This window comes from Gossypium arboreum, chromosome 3 (genome assembly GCF_025698485.1).
Source record: "Gossypium arboreum isolate Shixiya-1 chromosome 3, ASM2569848v2, whole genome shotgun sequence".
NCBI classification, from domain to species: domain Eukaryota; kingdom Viridiplantae; phylum Streptophyta; class Magnoliopsida; order Malvales; family Malvaceae; genus Gossypium; species Gossypium arboreum.
Window position 1 is genome coordinate 70,247,309 of NC_069072.1, and position 6,962 is coordinate 70,254,270.

Consider the following 6,962-nt stretch of genomic DNA (forward strand, 5'->3'; position numbering starts at 1 on the left):
GCATAGTAATCGAATCGACATTATAAACACCTATTGTTTTAGTTGGCTTAGTCCTCATGACTTGCCACTGATAGTTATTCAGTGACATCTCCTCTATAAACTCATAAGCATCTTCAGGTGTTTTATTATTGATGGTTCCGCCAGCAGCTGCGTCAACCATTTGTCAAGTTGAAGGATTCAGGCCATTATGGAATGTTTGAACCTGTAGCCAAAGCGGTAACCCATGGTGAGGGCACCTTCTCAGTAAGTCCTTGTATCTCTCCCATGCATCATAAAGAGTTTCTAAGTCCATCTGCACAAACAAAGAGATATCATTACGTAATTTAGTCATTTTAGCCGACGGGAAATATTTTAGTAAAAATTTTTTGGTCATTTGTTCCCAAATAGTAATTGACCCTTGTGGTAACGAGTTCAACCACTGTTTAGATTTGTTCCTCAATGAAAAAGGGAATAACTGTAGACGAATGGCATCATCAAAAACACCATTAATTTTAAATGTATCATATAGTTCCAAAAAGTTTGCTAAATGAACGTTGGGATCCTCATCCTGCAAACCATCAAACTGAACAAATAGCTGTATCATTTGAATAGTGTTAGGATTTAGTTCAAAAGTATTTGCAGCTACAGCAGGTCTAACTATGTTCGATTCAGTTCCTGTTAAAAAGGTTTAGCATAATCATACATAGTGCGTGGAGCAGGATTTTGATTAACTGCAGTTACAAGAGGTAGCTGATTGTCTTGGTTTTCAGCCATCTCTTCGGTTAGGGGTTGAGTATTGTCCTCTTTCAAGTTCTCTATGTATCTTAAGCTTCACCTTATTTCTCTTTGGTTTCTGCGAACTATGCGATCGATTTCTTCGTTAAAGAGTAGTGGTCCTGACGGGTTTCTTCTAGTCATAAACTATAAAAACCTACCAAGAGAAAGAAAAAGTAAATTAATAAATAATAATAATAAAAAAATTAAATTAAATTAAATTGCAAGAAAAATAAATGGCTAAAGTAATAAAAATTGAGCGTTCTTAATATCTTAGTTCCCTGGCAACGGCGTCAAAAACTTGATCGCGTGATTTTGTGTGATAAGTTTTATATATTTATAATTAATCGTTCTTGAAACTAACTATTATCGCGATGTAGGCAAGTGTACCTATCGAACAGTAGTATAGTTTTAGCAAGACCGGATTGTCAAACCCAAAGGAACTAAAAGTACTAGTAATAACTGTCTTTTTATTATCTAGCCTAAAAACAAGGTGGTTTTGTTTTAACTAACAAATTATCTAAACTAAGAACTCATAGAGAATGGAATTGGGGGATTACTTTTGGAAAATAATTGAATTAAGACAATACCTAAGGAAAAATCCACCTTGACTGTACTTGTTATTCTGGCTCCGAATCAGACGATTGATTCATTTAACTTGTTCCGTAAAGATCCCTAAGTTATGTAAGTTATGTTATTATCCCTATTCAAGACTAATAACATCTAATCCCTAGATTGAATAATTGAGACTTTTCTCTAATTAACACTCTAGGGTTGCATTAACTCGATCTATGGATCCCCATATTAGGTTTCACCCTAATCCGACAAAATCTTGTCACCCTATCTCTAGGTGCGCAATCAACTCCGCTTAATTATGACAAATATACTATTAGACAGGGTCTATTCCTCCTCTAAATAAGAGCTTATCTTGAATCAGTATCATGAGATATCAAAACAAGAATTAAGAACACATAATTAAGAACAAGTTAAATATTTATCATACAATTCAGAAAATAATAACAAGATTCGTCTTAGGTTTCATTCCCCTTAGGTATTTAGGGGATTTAGTTCATAACTAAAAGGAAAACATCTCAGAAGAATAACGAATACAAAACATAAAGAAAACCCAAAATTCCTGAAGGGAAGTTGAGGGGAGATCTTCAGTCTTGATGATGAAACTAGCTTCTGAGATGGATCAATTGGCTTTCTTTGAGTAATTTCTTCCTTCCTCTCTATGTGTCCCCTTACTTTCCTCCTCTAGGGTGTATTTATAGGCTTTAGAATGCCTAGAAGCCCTCAAAATTGGCCTTTTCCAAATGAGACTCAACTTGGGCTCAGCAGGGACACGCCCGTGTGACATGCTCGTGTGAGTCATGCTTCGAAAATACCAAATTGACACGGCCGTGTGGTCAGCCCGTGTGAGGAGGTCCAGGCCGTGTTGAATTCGTACTTTGGCCCATTTTTCTCTGTTTTTGGCCCGTTTCTCATTCCTTTCGCTCTCTTATGCTCTCCTAAGTATAAAACATGAAATTAAAGCATTAGGAGCATCGAATTCACAAATTCTAATGGGAAATCATCCATAAAATGCATTAAACATGGGGTAAAAATATGTATAAATTACAGTTTATCAAATACCTAAGGGGGATGAAACCTAAGACGGATCTTGTTTTTAATTTCTGAATTGTATGATAAATATTTAACTTGTTCATAATTATGTGTTCTTAATTATTGTTTTGATATCCCAGGATACTGATTCAAGATAAGCTCTTATTCAGAGGAGGAATAGACCTTGTCTAAGAGTACATTTGTCATAATTAAGCGGAGTTGATTGCACGCCTAGAGATAGGGTGACAAGATTTTATTAGATTAGGGTGAAACCTAATAAGGGGATCCATAGATCGAGTTAATGCAACCCTAGGGTGTTAATTAGAGAAAAGTATCAATTATTCAATCTAGGGATTAGATTTTTTTAGTTTTGAATAGGGATAATAACATAACTGAGGGATCTATACGGAACAAGTTAAATGAATAAATCGTCCGATTCAGAGTCAGAATAACAAGTGAAGCCTAGGTGGATTTTTCCTTAGGTATTGTCTTAAATCAATAGTTTTCCAAAAGTAATCCCCCAATTCTACTTTCTGTGAATTCTTAGATTATTTAATTAGTTAGTTAAAACAAAACCACCTTATTCTTAGGCTAGATAATAAAAAGAAAGTCATTACTAGTACTTTTAGTTCCTTTGGGTTCGACAATCCGGTCTTCCTAAAACTATACTACTGTTCAATAGGTACACTTGCCTACATCGCGATAATAGTTAGTTTCAAGAACGAGTAATTATAAATATTTAAAACTTACCTGTCACGAAAATCGCGACCAAGTTTTTGGCACCGTTGCCTGGGAACTAAGATATTAGGAATGCTCAATTTTTATTACTTTAGCCATTTATTTTCCTTACAATTTAATTTTTTTTATTTATTAATTTATTTTTTCTTTCTCTTTGCAAGTTTTTATAGTTTATGACTAGAAGAAACCCATTAGGACCACTACTCTTTGACGAAGAAATCGATAACCAATGAGAAATAAGGTGAAGCTTAAGAAACACAAAGAACGAGCAAGAGGACGATGCTCAACCCCCAACTGAAGAGATGGCTAAAAACCAAGACAATCACTACCTCCTGTAATTGCGGTTAATCAAAATCCTGCTCCACGTACTATGTATGATTATGCTAAACCTTCTTTAATAGGAACTGAATTGAGCATAGTTAGACCTGCTATAGCTACAAATACTTTTGAACTAAAACCTAACATTATTCAAATGATACAGCAATTTGTTCAGTTTGATGGTTTGCAGGATGAGGATCCCAACGCTCACTTAGCAAACTTTTTGGAACTATGCGATACATTTTAAAATTAATGGTGTTTCTGATGATGTTAGTTCTCTTCGGTTATTCCCTTTTTCATTGAGGAACAAAGCTAAACAGTGGTTGAACTCGTTACCATGAGGGTTAATTACTACTTGGGAGTAATTGACTGAAAAAATTTCTATTAAAATATTTTTCACCGGCTAAAATGGCCAAATTACGTAATGCTATCTCTTTGTTTGTGCAGATGGACTTAGAAACATTCTACGATGCATGAGAGAGATACAAGGACCTTTTGAGAAGGTGCCCTCACTATGGGTTACCGCTTTGGCTTGGTTCAAACATTCCATAATGGCCTGAATCCTTCGACTCAACAAATGGTTGACGCAGCTACTGGCGAAACCATCAATAATAAAACACCTGAAGATGCTTATGAGTTTTTAGAGGAGATGTCACTGAATAACTATCAGTGGCAAGTCATGAGGACTAAGACAACTAAAACAGCAGGCGTTTATAACGTCGATTAAGTTACTATGCTGTCAAACCAGGTAGAACTTCTAAATAAAAAGATTGATGGTTTTCTTAGTTCTTCACAAGTTCACCCAGTAATGCAGTGCGAAGCAAGTGGAGGTGGAACAAGCTATTCGGAATACCAACCTTATGGCCACAACATTGATAACGAGCAGTTAAATTACATGGGTAATAATCCTTGATCTCAAAAAAATCCATATAGTAACACTTACAATGCAGGTTGGAGGAACCACCCAAATTTCTCGTGCGGCGGTCAAGGAAATCAAAGACTACAACATTCTCAGGGTTTTTAACAGCCACCTTATCAACAGGAAAAGAAACCAAACCTTGAAGAGATGCTCACAAAGTTTATCATAGTGTTAGAAACCCATTTTCAGAATACTGAAAGAGCATTTAAAAATCAACAAGCATCAATCCAAGGGCTCGAAACTCAGATAGGCCAGCTTTCTAAACTAATCTCCGAACGACCACAAGGTAGCTTGCCAAGTAATACTGAACCCAACCCAAGGGAACAGCTCAACGCGATTAATGTTCAAGATGATGAAGGATTCGTTGAGCCTGAGCCAGAACCGAGGCAAAAAATTATGGTAAGCAAAGGTCAAGGTGAGGTAGGTCATAATAAAAATAAATCAGTGAATGTCGAATATAAACCTCATGTGCCATACCCCAACACGACAAGGAAAGACTACTCAGATGAAAAATTTGGTAAATTCCTTAAACTCTTAAAAAAATAACATGTTAACTTACCGTTTATTGAAGCTCTATCGCAGATGCCAAACACAATGAAATTTTTAAAGGAGCTTTTTACAAATAAGTGAAAGTTGGACGAGGCGTCGCATGTGGAGCTAAATGTAGTTTGCTCAGCTATTCTCCAAAATAACTACCCAACAAACTAAAAGATCCAGGGAGTTTTACAATTCCTTGTTCAATTGGTAGTTTAGATGTTAATAATGAAGTAGCTGATTTGGGGGCTAGTATTAACGTCATGCCCTACAAAATGTTCAAACAATTAAGTCTCGGGAAACCCAAATAGACTAGGATGACCATTCAATTAGCAGACAAAACTATAAGATTTCCTAGGGGTATTATTGAAGATGTGCTAGTTAAAATCGATAAATTTATATTTCTCGTTGACTTCATTTTTTTAGACACAAAGGAAGATAGCAACACTCCTTTGATTTTAGGAAGACCCTTTTTAGTAACTGCTAAAACGATTATTGATGTTGGCACAGGTGAACTCACACTCCGTGTGGGAGATGAAACAATCACTCTTCAAGCTCGGAATTCTGGCAACACATCGGAAATTGAAGGTGATTGTTTAACCCATTCTACTAAAATTGACAATATGGTACAACCTACTTTGTAGGAAATGAGTCTGAAGAAAGCACATGAGTCATTCTCAAGCAGTAGCAGAGGACCTGTTCATGGAGATCGAAGGCTACAAATCAAGGAGCTAGATGAATGGCGGACGCATAAACCAAGAACACACGATAAACCAAAACTATGCCAGAACGAGCTCAAAACCTTCCCACATCAACTTAAGGTTGGAGATAAAGTCTTATTAGATGACGCAGATCCTCACATTGTCACTACCACACCGAATGAAGAAATTCCTCTTATGGTACTTAGCATTTTCCCATTCGGTACAGTCGAGGTAAGTCATCCCAAGTTTGGCACTTTTAAGGTAAACAACACCCGTCTAAAACCTTATTTTGATGAGAATGATAGCAGGAATGATGACTATAAACTTCTGGAACCATTGTGACCATTCAATGGAGAGGTAAGTCGAGCTTAGAATATAAATAAGCATTTCTCGGGAGGCAACCCGAGCACTAACTGCATTAACTTCTTTAAATTTTAGTGTTTAACACCTAACTTACTAACGGAGCTCTTGAATACAAGTTTACCATATAGACACAGCAAAGCACACGGGTGTGCTGAGGGCCGTGTGAAAACAGAGCAAAGATTTCCCCAACATGGGCTACGATAAATCACCACGGCCCTGTGACATGGCCGTGGGTAAACATGCCAAAATAACACGGGCTTGCGACACGCCCATGCCTTGAAACTGTGGCTAAATCTGTCAAATTAACACGGGCATTAGACACGCCCGTGTCTAGCACCCGTGGTCGAACCTGTTAAATTACCACGGGCGTGGGCCTACATACATGGGCGTGGGAGAAGCGAACAACGCCAGACACAGCCGTGCTACACGATCGTGTGAACCAACACGTCTAAGGTACACTGGCATGGGGAAATTTTCAGACGCGCCCAAATTCAAAATTTGCGAATCACACGGGCTGAAATTGGGGAACACGGGCGTGTTCCCTGGCCGTGTACCCCAAAATCTATAAATAGGCTGCACTAGTCATTGTCTTCTTCACCAAAAAAACCCTAACCCTAGCTGCTGCAAGTCCACACGCCCTCCCTGCCATGCCTGTGTGCCATTCCCAACTTCATTCTCGACACCTAATCTCTTTCCTTTAGCGTTTGTTAACTCATTTCTCTTTTATTTCACTAATTTATAATGCTATTTATCATAGTAATCTATATTTTTCATGTTATTTTCATCTTTCTATCACACAAATTTCATTTATAGAACAAGTTATCATCTTTTTCATGTTCAAATTCTTACTCATTACATGATTTCTCTACTCCATTTAATTAGTTAGAAGTGAATATTCATGGTTATGATAGTTGAAATAATCATGCCTTTTGTGTTGACATTTCTATTCATTCATATAGTATGCTGCATTCCATTCTTTGCCATTTTTACTTACATCACCATGCTAATGCCACAAAAATAGGTCATTGAAC

The 6,962-nt window shown here is 37.1% G+C and overlaps 1 non-coding gene across 1 annotated transcript; it reads left to right on the forward strand.

The window, feature by feature from the left end:
- The first annotated feature begins 218 nt into the window (after positions 1–218).
- LOC128291069 (small nucleolar RNA R71) lies at positions 219–325 on the forward strand. The gene has a single exon (XR_008280845.1). It is a non-coding gene; the product is annotated as a small nucleolar RNA R71 (small nucleolar RNA).
- The last annotated feature ends 6,637 nt before the right edge of the window (positions 326–6,962 follow it).